Source organism: Cannabis sativa, unplaced genomic scaffold (genome assembly GCF_029168945.1).
Source record: "Cannabis sativa cultivar Pink pepper isolate KNU-18-1 unplaced genomic scaffold, ASM2916894v1 Contig7, whole genome shotgun sequence".
In the NCBI taxonomy this organism is placed as follows: domain Eukaryota; kingdom Viridiplantae; phylum Streptophyta; class Magnoliopsida; order Rosales; family Cannabaceae; genus Cannabis; species Cannabis sativa.
Window position 1 is genome coordinate 9,108,240 of NW_026870043.1, and position 13,961 is coordinate 9,122,200.

Sequence of the window (13,961 nt, forward strand, 5' to 3'; positions counted from 1 at the left end):
GAATTATTTCCATCTTAGTAATAATTTCCATAAATATTTAGAAAATTATTCAATTTAAGTTGTTTCAAAATTAATTTAAATTAATTTACAACTCAAATTTAATTTTCTATAAATATATATTGCATTTCGAAAATGCTTTAAAATAAAATAAAAATAAATCCTGGAAAATTACTCTAATTTTATGTTGGCCCAAAATTAATAAAATTAATTTTCAACAAAAAATATAATTTCCCTATTTAATTAAATATCTAAGAAAAATTTCAAATATTTAAGTATCATGATTAAAAAATCAACTTAAATATTAATTTTCTATTTAATGAAATACACTAGAAAAATACTTCAAGCAAAACAGATAATATCTATCTAGACTTTCATAGACTAATTAATCCAATTTCTAATTATAATATATTTTAGTTCATTTATTTTAATTAACCATCAAATGAAAAAGTCACTGATTTAAGTTGGTCCAAAATTAAATAAATAATTTTCAACTTTAATCTATTTTTCAAATAAAATTCGAAATTTCTACATTAAAGAAATGTAATTTCGAAATTTTGGGAAATGATTAATAAAATAAAATAAAATATATTCTGAAAATTATTCAAACTTAAGTTATTCTGAAATAAAATTCCAAACTTAAAATAATTTTCAACTTTAATTAAATAACATGAAAATAACAATATTAAAGTATCATGATTAAAATCAACTTAGATATTGAAATTTTCAATTTAATTAAATGTATTAAATTCAAGAAATAAATAAATAAGTAAAGAGGAAACTTAATTATTAATTCTAGTTTAATACTAGGAAAATATACTAAACTTAGATTGTACCAAAATTAATTAAGAGACAATTAATTTCACAATCAATGATATTTTCCTATTTAAGATTAGAAATAATAACTAGTACTAGAAATAACTATCTAGAATATATCATTAACTAAGTGTTTTTCTAAAATTAACTTTAAAATATTACAATGAAAAATAAATTTCATATATTTTAAAAGTGAATTATGTTGCTAATTCAATTTTAATTAGGTTAGACTAATATAATTAACCTAATACAATTATTTAAATAAGGCAAATGGGCCTTCACAATTGGGGTAGTTCATGTGAGGGGGAGCTGGGTTTAGTATGTCGTACCCACTTCTATGGCCCCCAACTCTCACACAAGGCCCAAAAGAGAGGAATTTAACCTTAAAATAAACAATTGTTATTCATTGAATAAGCCCAAATCTAATTGGACCTAAATAAATTTTCTTATGTCAAAATTTATTTTAGCAACCTAGTCCATTTACTTAGTAAAAACTTAAATGGGCTTCCTATATGCATCTAAGCCCAAAAGCAAACATATAGGCTCACACAGGTCAAATGATTTGGATGGGCCCTATCATGTTACTAGGTTTACACAGATGAAAGAAGTACAAAATTTACCTGTTACAAATTATTTATAAGATCTATCGTCAATTGGACTGTGATTAAAATCAGATCATTGGATCATGATCTGTCAACAAGTTAATCATAGCAATTTAGATCAGATAAATAATAGGTTTGTTAAAAAAATTTGAATAAACAATATAAACAAACATTGTCCATGTAACAGATGTGAAAATAAGATATTAATATAATTAAATTATTATTCTTAAACTAACCAAATAAAGGAAACTAATTTTAAAATATCTAGGTTTATTTGAATCAAATTAAATTAAATATCTAATAAGATCAATGATTTGAAAAGAAAGAATCTCCAATATTACTTTCGGATCTTATAATTTAATAAAATAAACTAATTTTAAAATAGATTTGGTTAGATAATTATTATTTTAGAAATAAAATAATAAATGAATAATAATTACCATTATTATATGTCAAAATATCTCAAATTAAGCAATATTCAAATCTCTACAAAAATATCTATGTTATTTAAATATTTAAGATATGATTTATAAATTTCTAATAAGGAAAAAATGATATATATAGAAAAAAAAAATCATTTTTAAACTTATAATTTATAAATAATTAAATATTTAACAAAATAACAAATTTTTGAATTTGAAAAACATTATGGTAAGTATATCTATAAAAATATCTATGTTAATTTCAAATTTATTAATTATTTAATTTGTCATATAAGATAATTTTAATATAATATTTTAAATAAAAAGACAAAGTTATCTTTTAATTTAAAATATCTTAAATATCAAAATATCTAATCTTATAATTAAATAATAAATAAATATTAAAGAAGTTAACAAATTTTAAATCTTACCATAATAGGAAATATTTAAAATTGGAAACATTACAAAATAGAAATATTTAAAATTGGAAAAATTCCAAATTGAAAATATTTAAAATTGGAAACATTTCAATTTAGAAATATTTAAAATTGGAAAAATAAATTTTGGGAAACAAACCCATGAAAAATTGGATTTTTGGGGAAAAAACCTCAAAAATTCGCAATTTGTGGGGAACTGCCAAGAAAGGCTACATGCAGCAACCATGATTTCCAATCTTCCAAAATTCATACCTTTCTCAATTTTTATCGGAATCGAGTTCCGTAAATACGAAAATTGCTCAATTTTTCACAAGGAATCCAAATAAAATATTTTTAAAAATTGGAAAAATATATTTCATGGAAAAATTTCGTACAATATCAACATTCATCAAACAACACATAAACCAACATGAAACCATCCAAATCAACGAAGAAACATGCAATCATCGTTTTAATTCATATTACATGAAAGTAAATCATTACATGGCTCTGGTGCAAGTTGTTGGAAATTATTTTACCAGGATCTAGATTTACTAACAAGTATGTTTGATTAACAACCTAATATGAATTCTAAAACAATGAAAATAAACACATATAAAGTTAGAAAACCTTACAGTGGGTGCAGCGGAATAATATGACTCCTTCCGTTCAGATCTCTAGCCCTTGATTCCTTTCTGTAGCAGAGCATCACCAAGATCTGAACCTGGATCTTCTTTTCTCCTTCTTTGATGTAGAATTTCCATAGTCTTCCATACTATGATTGAGATACCACTTGATGTGTGTGGGCACTACTCATTCACTCAAAGTTTCAAAATTACAAAGAAGAAAAGAGAGAGAGAAGGTGGCGTGTGAGGCTTTTCTGAGAGAAACAAAGTGATCAAAGATGTGTGTCTTTTAGTTTCCTCAAGCCAACACTTTCTATTTATAGAAAACCCTCTAGGTTTAGGTTAGAATTGTATGGCATTAAAATAATGGAAACTACAAATGGTATTTCTCATGCATAGGGCCGACCATACAAAGGGTATTGGGCCTCACTTTGCAACTTTCCCATTTTGTTATTTTCCATTCCCATTTTCTCAAAAAAGCCAATTTTCCAATTTAACCTTTTAAATGCCAATTCTAATTATTTAATAACTTGGAAATAATTATCAAATAATATTGCCATTTAATATATTTATTAATTTAGACATATAAAGTCTCTTAATCAATAAATAAACCTAAAATCTCTTTTCTTTACAATTTCGCCCTTGCTTAGTGAAAATTCATAAAGTAGACATAGTCTAACTTTTAGAATTTTAATTGATTAATTAAAATCAATTAACTGAGTCTTACAAGCAGTATGGCCTCAACTAGTATGGGGACCATGGGTCCATATAACCGAGCTTCCAATAAGTCGAACCGAATTTACCAAGTAAATTCCCTAACTTATTAATTCCTCATTGAATCCACACTTAGAACTTGGAATTGCACTCTCAGTCATATAGAAACGCTCTATATGTTCCACGATATAGACACGTCATTAGTTATCCATTGTTATAACCCTAATGTGATCAATGATCCTCTATATAGATGATTTACACTGTACAAGGATTAAATTACCGTAACACCCTACAATGTATTTTATCCTTAAAACACTTAACCCTGTATAAATGATATTTCACCTAAGTGAAATGAGATCTCCACCATTTATCTTCGTTTGGTTAAGCTCGAAGGAAATCATCCTTTACTTCTATTTGCCAAATAGAAGCTATAGATTCCATATTTATGTTAGCGCTCCCACTCAATTGCATTACCGTGTTCCCAAAATGTACGTATCACCCTGATACAAAACTAGGCTTAACTAACAAATCAAAGAACACGAGTAACACTCTTGAAATTGAGCCTAACCATATCAGGATTTCGATCATGTGATCTAGGATCAACAGTTGATATTGAATTGAATAGATATTACGGTAAATTTTAACATATCTAATCAAAGTTCAATATCGGTCCCTTCCGATGTATACTCCATACATCCGATACTGGTAAACTTTGCCAATGTCCTGGAAAGGACATAACACTTTTCCAAGGTGTAAGAATACCTATCGCTGATTATACCATGTCAGTCTAAATCCAGTGTTCTGACAAATCAGGGAATCAACTTTTGAACATATAATAAAGATTATATTCCACTGTGCTGACAACACTATAATCTTTAACCAACTCATATGTTCTGGACTTAAAAAGAATTCATACATTATATACATATAATCATGAAATAAATCATGTGAACCATCCAACATAAAATGTTATTTCTGATCTTTATTAATAAGTAAATCTGATTATATGAAATGAGTTTTATTTAGGGCGTAAAACCCAACACAACACTCGGTCTACTACATCAGCAAAAGAATCATTGAAGCTGAAGGCCAGTACCCATTGATAGAAAAGTTCACCTATTGCCTAATCCTAGGAATAAGAAAGCTAAGGCCCTACTTTCAGACTCTTACGTCAAGTGTTACAAAAATCAGATGCCTCTAGATGGTTGCGCAAATGGGCAGTAGAGTTGGCCAAGTATGAAGTTATCTTTCAACCCCAAACAGCGATTAAAGGTGAAGCCTTAGCAGATTTTGTCGTTAAATGTATGGGTAAAGAAGAGAGCATTTTAGAAAGTAACCCAGAGCCACTACAAATACCTCAGCCGAGCAATAGTGAAGACAAGTCAACTTGGAAGCTACATGTGGAGGGGTCAGCTATAGATCAGCTGTCTAATGCAGGAATCTCCCTTGTCACACCTAGGGGGCATCACCTGCACGGCACAGTCAAATTCAGATTTAAGGCATCTAATAATGAATCTGAATATGAAGCCCTTATTGCTTGCCTAAAACTCGCTCAGAAATTACATGCCGAACACATTTAGATCTGCAGTGACTCACAGTTGGTGGTAAGTTATGTATCTAGGAAGTACGAAGCTCGTGGGTAAAAGATGATAACATATCTGAGAAAAATACATGATCTGCTCGCACAATTCAAGAGCTATGCTCTCAAGCAAATTCCAAGGGAAGAAAACACAACTGCCGATGCACTAGCCCAATTTGCGAGCAGCAACATAAATGATAAAGCAAATCTAATCCCCATCCGATTTCTTGAAAAACCTAATATCACCAGCACAGAAGAAATTGAAATGATTGATGCATCCCCAAATTGGATGACGCGAATAGCAGCCTACCTCAACATTGGGGAACTCCCAGATAATAGAAACGAAGCTCAAAAAATGAGGAGAAAGGTTGCACGGTACATCTTATAGAGGGAGTTAGGTATAGAAGAGGATTCTCCATGCCACTACTCAAATGTGTCACATACGATGAAGCTGGACGAGTTTTGTTAGAAGTACATGATGGATTCTGTGGCAACCACGCAGCTGGGCAGAGTTTATTTAAGAAAATTCTAAGGCAAGGATATTTCTGGCAGACCATGATTAAAGACTCCAAGGCCCACGTTAAGAAATGTGACAAGTGCCAGAGATTTTCAAACATACCTCATGCACCGCCCAACGAGCTAACTCAGATGCAAAGTCCTTGGCCTTTTGCCAATTGGGGAATTGACCTGATCGGACAGTTACCCAAAGGCAAAGGTGGAGTGCAATACGCAGTGGTTGCAATTGATTATTTTACCAAGTGGACGAAGGCGGAGCCGCTGGGAACCATCACGTCCAAACAATTGCAAGACTTCATTATTAAGAACATAATTTGTCGGTTGAATTACCATACAAGATAGTCTCGGACAATGGTAAGAAATTTAACAATCAGTACTTCATTGATTTTTGTGCAAACCATGGAATCATAAAAAGTTTCTCGGCAGTGGCACATCCCCAAGCAAATCGTCAGGTCGAAGCAGTAAATAAGGCCCTCAAAGATACCTTAAAGAAGAAACTTTAGGATGCTAAAGGAAACTGGCCGAAGGAACTTCCTGAAGTACTATGGTCATACAAAACAATAAACAAAACAGCGACCGGATATACTCCATTTTCCATGACATATGGATATGAAGCAATGCTACCTGTAGAACTTGAACCGCTAACCCATAGAAGATTGACATATAACCAAGAGGCCAATCATGCTATCCTCGCAAAAAGGTATGATGGTTTGATCCCTTTCTCTTCAGAAAGGTTTGATCAAAAACTTTAAAAAATTAAAAAAAAAATTTAAAGTTGTGGGTTTGCACTGTATCATGTATTTCTAGATAAATTTCGGTTAATCATATACATATGCCTCTTAAATAATTTTAAAGACTAACACTTTGTAATTACTTGAAAAAAGAAATGATTAACTTGTTGGAAATTATTTTACCAGGATCTTAGATCTACTCACAAGTATGTTGATTAACACCCTAAATATGAACTTCTAAAACGATTATAAAATAAACACATATAAAGTATGAGAAACCTTACATTGGGTGCAGCGGAATAAAATGTCTCCTTCCGTTCAGATCTCTAACCCTTGTATCCTTTCTGTCGCAGAGTATTATCAAGATCTGAACCTGGATCTCTTTCTCTCCTTTCTTTAGTGTTGAATCTCCTTCTTGTTGAATGTCTTTCTTCACGATCTTCCTCACTATGATTGAGGAATCACTTGTTGTGTGTGGGCACTACTCTATCACAAAGAGGTTCAAAATTATTCAAGGAAGAAGAAGAGTATGAAGGTGGCGGCTAGGGTTTAGAAAGAGAAGGCTCAGGTTTTTCTCTGAAGAAAACAAGATGTGTAAGTGTAAATTTCCTGAAGCCTTCACTATCTATTTATAGCATACCACATAGGGTTAGGTTTGAATTATTTGGCATTAAAATAATGAAAATATCAGATGATAAAGCCTATAAAAGTGGCCGGCCATGGCTATATGGATTTGGGCCTCACTTTTTGCAATTTTGCAGTTTTATCATTTCTGCATCTCATTTTCTCAAAAACGCCAATTTTCAAATTCAACCATTTAAATGCCAATTCTAACTATTTAATAACTATAAATAATTATTAAATAATATTGTCATTTATCATATTTATTAATTGAACCATACAAAGTATCTTAATTAACAAATATGCCCTAAAAACTCTTTCTTTACAATTTCGCCCTTACTGAGTGAAAAATTCACAAATAGACATAGTCTAACTTGAGAATTATAATTGATTAATCAAAACCAATTAAATGAGTCTTACAAGTAATATTATCTCAACTAGTGGGGGGACCATGGGTCTATATAACCGAGCTTCCAATAAGCAGATCAAGAATTTATAACATAAATTCACTGACTTATTAATTCTTCGTTGAATCCACGCATAGAACTTAGAATTGCACTCTCAGTATATAGAACGCTCTATATGTTCCACCATAGAGACACGTCATTAGTTATTCATTGTTATAATCCTAATTTGATCAATGATCCTCTATATGAATGATCTACACTGTAAAGGGATTAGATTACCGTAACACCCTACAATGTATTTTATCCTTAAAACACTTAACCTCGTACAAATGATATTTCAGCTATGTGAAATGAGTACTCCACCATTTATTTTCGTTTGGTCAAGCTCGAAGGAAATCATCCTTTTACTTACTATTTGCCAGATAGAATCTATAGATTCCATATTTATGTTAGCGCTCCCACTCAATTGCACTACCGTGTTCCCAAAATGTACGTATCACCCTGACCCAAAAGTAGGCTTAATTAACAAATCCAAGAGAACGAATAACACTCTTGAGATTGAACCTAATCATATCAGGATTAAGATCATTTGATCTAGGATCAACTAGGCGATATTGACTTGAATAGATATTACGGTAAGTTTGATAAATCTATGTCAAAGTTCAATATCGGTCCCTTCCGATGCATACTCCATGCACCCAACCTGAGCTTTACTTTAGCCAATGCTCTGGAAAGAACATAGCATTATACCAAATGCAAGTAAACTCTGTTGTAGATTATCATATCAGTAAAACCCTGTGTCTGATAAATCTAGGAATCTTTATTCACATAGTCATGTTTACTTTCCAATGTGTTGACAACACAATAAACAGGATCAAGTATGTGAAAAGGGTTTCAGATGAATTTATAAATCAAATAGACAAGCAAATGATAAGATGAACCAAAACATACACAAATGAATGAAAAATACTTCTTTTTCTTTATTGATGTTGAATAAAATGGATTACATTGAAATGGAGTTTTATTTAGGGCATAAAACCCAACATAACTTTATTCATAAATGAAGTTCAAAATATTACATCAATAATGCGAGTTACAATCATTAATTTACTCGTAGTAGGGTCACAAATGTTCCATGGTCCAGTAGTTCTTTATTAGCGAGCCATTCGACCAAGCCAATTTGTAAACCTCGATTCCTACTATCGCTTCAATCACATAAGGACCCTCCCAGTTCGGGTTGAATACTCCTGTAAATGCATCTCTCGTATTTTTAAATACCCGCCTTAGCACCAAGTCTCCAACGTTGAATAGCCTCTTCTTGACCCATTTGTTGAAGTATCTTGTTACTTGGTATTTGTACGCTGCATTAGTAACTTGCGACTCAGTTCGTTTTTCATCAACCAGATCCAAGGACAGTTTTAGGAGTTCTTAGTTTTCTTCTTGATCATAAAATTCTTGTCTATGAGTTGAGATGTTCACTTCTACAGGTAACATGCTTCTGAGCCAAATGCTAGCGAGAATGGAGTGTGTCCTGTTGCTTTTTTTTTAGTAGTTCTGTGAGCCCAAAGTACTTGAGGCAGTTCATCGACCCATCTACCTTTGGCAACATCTAACTTCTTCTTGATAGTATCCTTCAAGGTTTTGTTAACAGCTTCCACTTGTCCATTAACCTGATCCCTAGATACTGACAAGAAGCTCTTAATTATCTTGTTCCTCTCTCAGAACTCGGTGAATAAGTCACCATCAAACTGAGTTCTGTTATCGGACACTATCTTCATTGGAATTCCAAACATGCAGAAAATAATTTTGACAACAAAGTCGAGGACTTTCTTGCAGGTTATGGAGACAAGAGGTTCAACCTCAGTCAATTTAGTGAAGAAATCAATAGCTACCACTGTGTACTTGGTTCTCCCTCACCCTATGGGAAGTGCCCCTACTACATTAATCCCTCATATATCAACTAGGTAAGGCGAGGTCATCATCCTTAGTTCCGTTGGTTATACATGAGGTATATGTGAAAATGTCTAACACTTATCACATTTCTTGACAAACTCATTGATGTCCTTGTTGATTGTTGGCCAGTAATATCCTTGTCTAATGATCCCCGCAAACGCCCTCATGAATTTCTTTGATGATCTTGTTTGCTTCTGTAGGAAGAACACACCGAAGTAGAGGCATGGAATAACCTCTTCTGTATAGTTTGCCTTCAATTATTGTGTAGCAAGGCACTATATATAGGAGTTTCAGTGCCTTGTTTTTGTCAATTGGAAGTTTTTCGTCGAGTAGATAGTTTATTATAGGAGTCATCCATGTAGGTGAGCTATCTATCATCTCAACATCTTCTTTTTCACATATACTTGGCTCATTTAGCATTTCCACTAGAACCAAGTTTAATTCATCCAAGTCGTTCTACGAGGCTAGTTTTGCTAAGGCATTAGCGTTAGAGTTTTGTTCTTTTGGGATTTGCTTGATTTTAAAGTAATTGAACTTTTCCAACTTTTTATGAACCATCTCTTAGCCATTTTTAGGCCCTTAGCCTGTTATTCCCCGAGAACCTAATTCACAATCACTTGTGAATCACTATGATATACCAAACTTTTGACGTTCAATGCTTCTGCTATCCCCAAACCAGTTATCAATGCTTCATACTCAACCTCATTGTTCGATGCGTCAAATTGAAATCTCAAAGCATAGTGAAACTGAAAGCCTTCTTGCGAAATCAATATCACCCCTACACCGGGACCCTACTCGTTGGATGCACCATCCACGAATAACTTTCGAGTATCCGTGTCTCACTTAACTAGTGGCCTTTCTTCTGGAGTTATTCCTTCTATTAGGAAATCCACCAAAGCTTGGCCCTTGATGGATGTTAGAGGGTGATAGGTTATGTCGAACTGCCCCAGTTCAATCGACCATTTTATCAATCTTCCAGAAGCGTCTAGTTTTGATAAAGCTTGTCTTAAGGGTTGATCAGCTAACACTTTGATTGGGTGTTCTTGGAATTAAGGTCGTAACTTGCGAGATGCATGGCTTAGGCATAAGGCAAGTTTTTTGAGAGGGGGATACCTCGATTCTTCCCCCATCAACCTTTTACTAACATAGTAAACTGGTTGTTGGTGCTTTCCCTCTTCTCGCATTATAGCTGCACTAATCGTGTCTTCTGAGATAGCTAGATAGAGGAGTAATGTCTCTCCAGTCACTGGTTTTGCCAAAACTGGAGGTTTTTCCAAATGCCTTTTAGTACTCTGAAAGGCCTCCTCGCATTCTTCTGTCCACTCGAATTTCTTGTTTCCTCGCAATACATTGAAAAATGGAAAACACTTATCAGTTGACTTCGAAATGAATCTGTTAAGTGCATCCATCCTTCCTGCTAGGGCTTGGACTTCCTTAGGCTTTATTGGTGATGGCATATCTATCAAAGCCTTGACTTTCTCGGGATTTTCTTCAATCCCCCTTGCATTGACTATGAATCCCAGAAACTTTCCTAAGGAAACTGGAAGGAACACTTTTCCGTGTTAAGCTTCATATTGTACTTCCTTAATATTTTGAAGCACTCTACGAGGTCCATGGTATGAATTCCGCTTTTTACTGATTTCACCAACATATCATCGACGTAAACCTCCATGTTTCATCTGATCTGATTCGCGAACATTTCATTCACAATCGTTGATTTGTTGCCCTAACATTCTTCAACCTAAACAACATGACTTTGTAACAGTAAAGTCCCATGTTGGTTACGAAGCTCGTATGTTCCTGATCTAGGACATGCATTTTTATCTGGCTATATCTTGAATATGCATCAATGAACGACATAAGCTCGTGCCCGGTAGTTACATCCACCAACTGGTCAATCCTGGGTAGTTGAAAACAATCCTTTGGGCATGCCTTATTCATATCTGAAAAGTCAATACATGTTCTCCAAGTTTCGTTAAGTTTTGGGACAAGAACAGGATTGCTATCCACGAGGGAGAAAACACCTTGCGTATAAAGTCGTTGGCCAATAACTTATCCACTTCCTGTTTGAGTGCCCCTTGTCTCTCAGAATCCAAGGGACTCCTCTTCTGTCTCTTGGCTGGGTAGTTTGGATCGATGTTTAAATGATGGCATATAATATTGTTGGGTTTTATGCCCTAAATAAAACTCATTTCAATATAATCAGATTTACTTATTAATATAGATCAGAAATAACATTTAATGTTGCATGGTTCACATGATTTATTTCATGATTATATGTACATAATGTATAAATTCATCTGAAACCCTTTTCACATACTTGATCCTGTTTATTGTGCCGTCAACACATTGGAAAGTAAACATGACTATGTGAATAAAGTTTCCTAGATTTATTAGACACAGGGTTTTACTGATATGATAATCTACAACAAGAGTTTACTTGTATTTGGAGAAATACTATGTTCTTTCCAGAACATTGGTTAAAGTAAAGCTCAGGTTGGATGCATGGAGTATGCATCGGAAGGGACCGATATTGAACTTTGACTTAGATTTAATTAAACTTACCGTAAAATCTATTCAAGTCAATATCGCCTAGTTAATCCTAGATCCAATGATCTTAATCCTGATATGATTAGGCTCAATCTCGAGAGGCTATTCGTGTTCTTTGATTTGTTAGTTAAGCCTACTTTTAGGTCAGGGTGATACGTACATTTTGGGAACACGGTAGTGCAATTTTGTGGGAGCGCTAGCATAAACATGGAATCTATAGCTTCTATCTGGCAAATAGTAAGCAAAGGATGATCTCCTTTGAGCTTGACCAAACAAACATAAATGGTGGAGTACTCATTTCACATAAGCTGAAATATCATTTATACGGGGTCAAGTGTTTTAAGGAATAAATACATTGTAGGGTGTAACGGTAATTTAATCCCTCTACAGTGTAGATCATTCATATAGAGGATCATTGATCAAATTAGGATTATAACAATGGATAACTAATGATGTGTCTATATGGTGGAACATATAGAGCATTCTATATACTGAGAGTGCAATTCTGAGTTCTATGCGTGGATTCAACGAAGAATTAATAAGTTAGTGAATTTTAGTGCTAAATTCTTGATCTACTTATTGGAAGCTCGGTTATATAGACCCATGGTCCCCCCACTAGTTGAGATAATATTGCTTGTAAGACTCATGTAATTGGTTTTGATTAATCAATTATAATTCTCAAATTAGACTATGTCTATTTGTGAATTTTTCACTAAGTAAGGGCGAAATTGTAAAGAAAGAGTTTTAGGGGCATATTTGTTAATTATGATACTTTGTATGGTTCAATTAATAAAATTGATAAATGACAATATTATTTAATAATTATTTATAGTTATTAAATAGTTAGAATTGGCATTTAAATGGTTGAATTAGAAAATTGGCATTTTTGAGAAAATCAGATGCAGAAAAGATAAAACTGCAAAATTGCAAAAAGTGAGGCCCAAATCCACTTGTATAGGGCCAGCCACTTTTGTAGGAAATTTAAACTGATTTTTTCATTATTTTAATGCGAAATAATTCAAACCTAACCCTAGTGGAATGCTATAAATAGATAGTGAAGGCTTCAGGAAAATTACACTTAAATTTTCTATTTTTCCTTCAGAGAAAAACCTGAGCCTTCTCTCTCCCTATCTTTGGCTGAACCCACTCTCTCTCTCTCTTCCTCATTGAGATTTCGAAATCCTTAGTGATTAGAGTAGTGCCCACACACATCAAGCAATACCTCAATCATAGTGAGGAAGATCGTGAAGAAAGATCATCAGCAAAGGAGTTTCAGTATCAAGGATTCAGAGAAAGAGATCCAGGTTCAGATATTGATAATGCTCTGCTACAGAAAGGAATCAAGAGCTAGATATCTGAACGGAAGGAGTCATTATATTCCGCTGCACCCAATGTAAGGTTTCTTTAACTTTATATGTGTTTATTTCATCGTTTTAGAAAGTTCTTATTTAGGATGTTAATAAACATACTTGTGAGTAGATCTAAGATCCTGGTAAAATAATTTCCAACAACTGGTATCAGAGCCATGGTAATTGATTTACTTGCAAGAAATTTGGACTTTAAAGCGATTGTTTGTATGTTCTTTGGATGGTATCATGTTGTATTGAGTGTTATTTGATGATTGATTGATGTTTGTTAAATTTTCGTAAAAAATAATTGCGATTTTATCTCTGAAATTATTTTTATTGGATAGTATGGAAAAAATTAAGCAAGTTAGCCTTTTACAGAACTTAATTTGGATTTTATTTGAATTAGTTATGATTTTTTGAAGATTTGGAAAAATCGGGGCTGTGCTGATTTTTTCCTCTGATCGCAAATCTGTCCGTACAGTTTCGAATTTTTTTGTTTTTCTTCGTTTTTTCATGCTTTTTCATGGAATTAACTTCCAATTTTTTGTATAGTTTTGTATTTATACTATTACTATTCCTAATTCAATTCTAATTATCATTTTGAATTAGGGCTCGTTTGGATCCCTGTATAAGGGGTCCGTATTGTATTAAATTATAAGAGT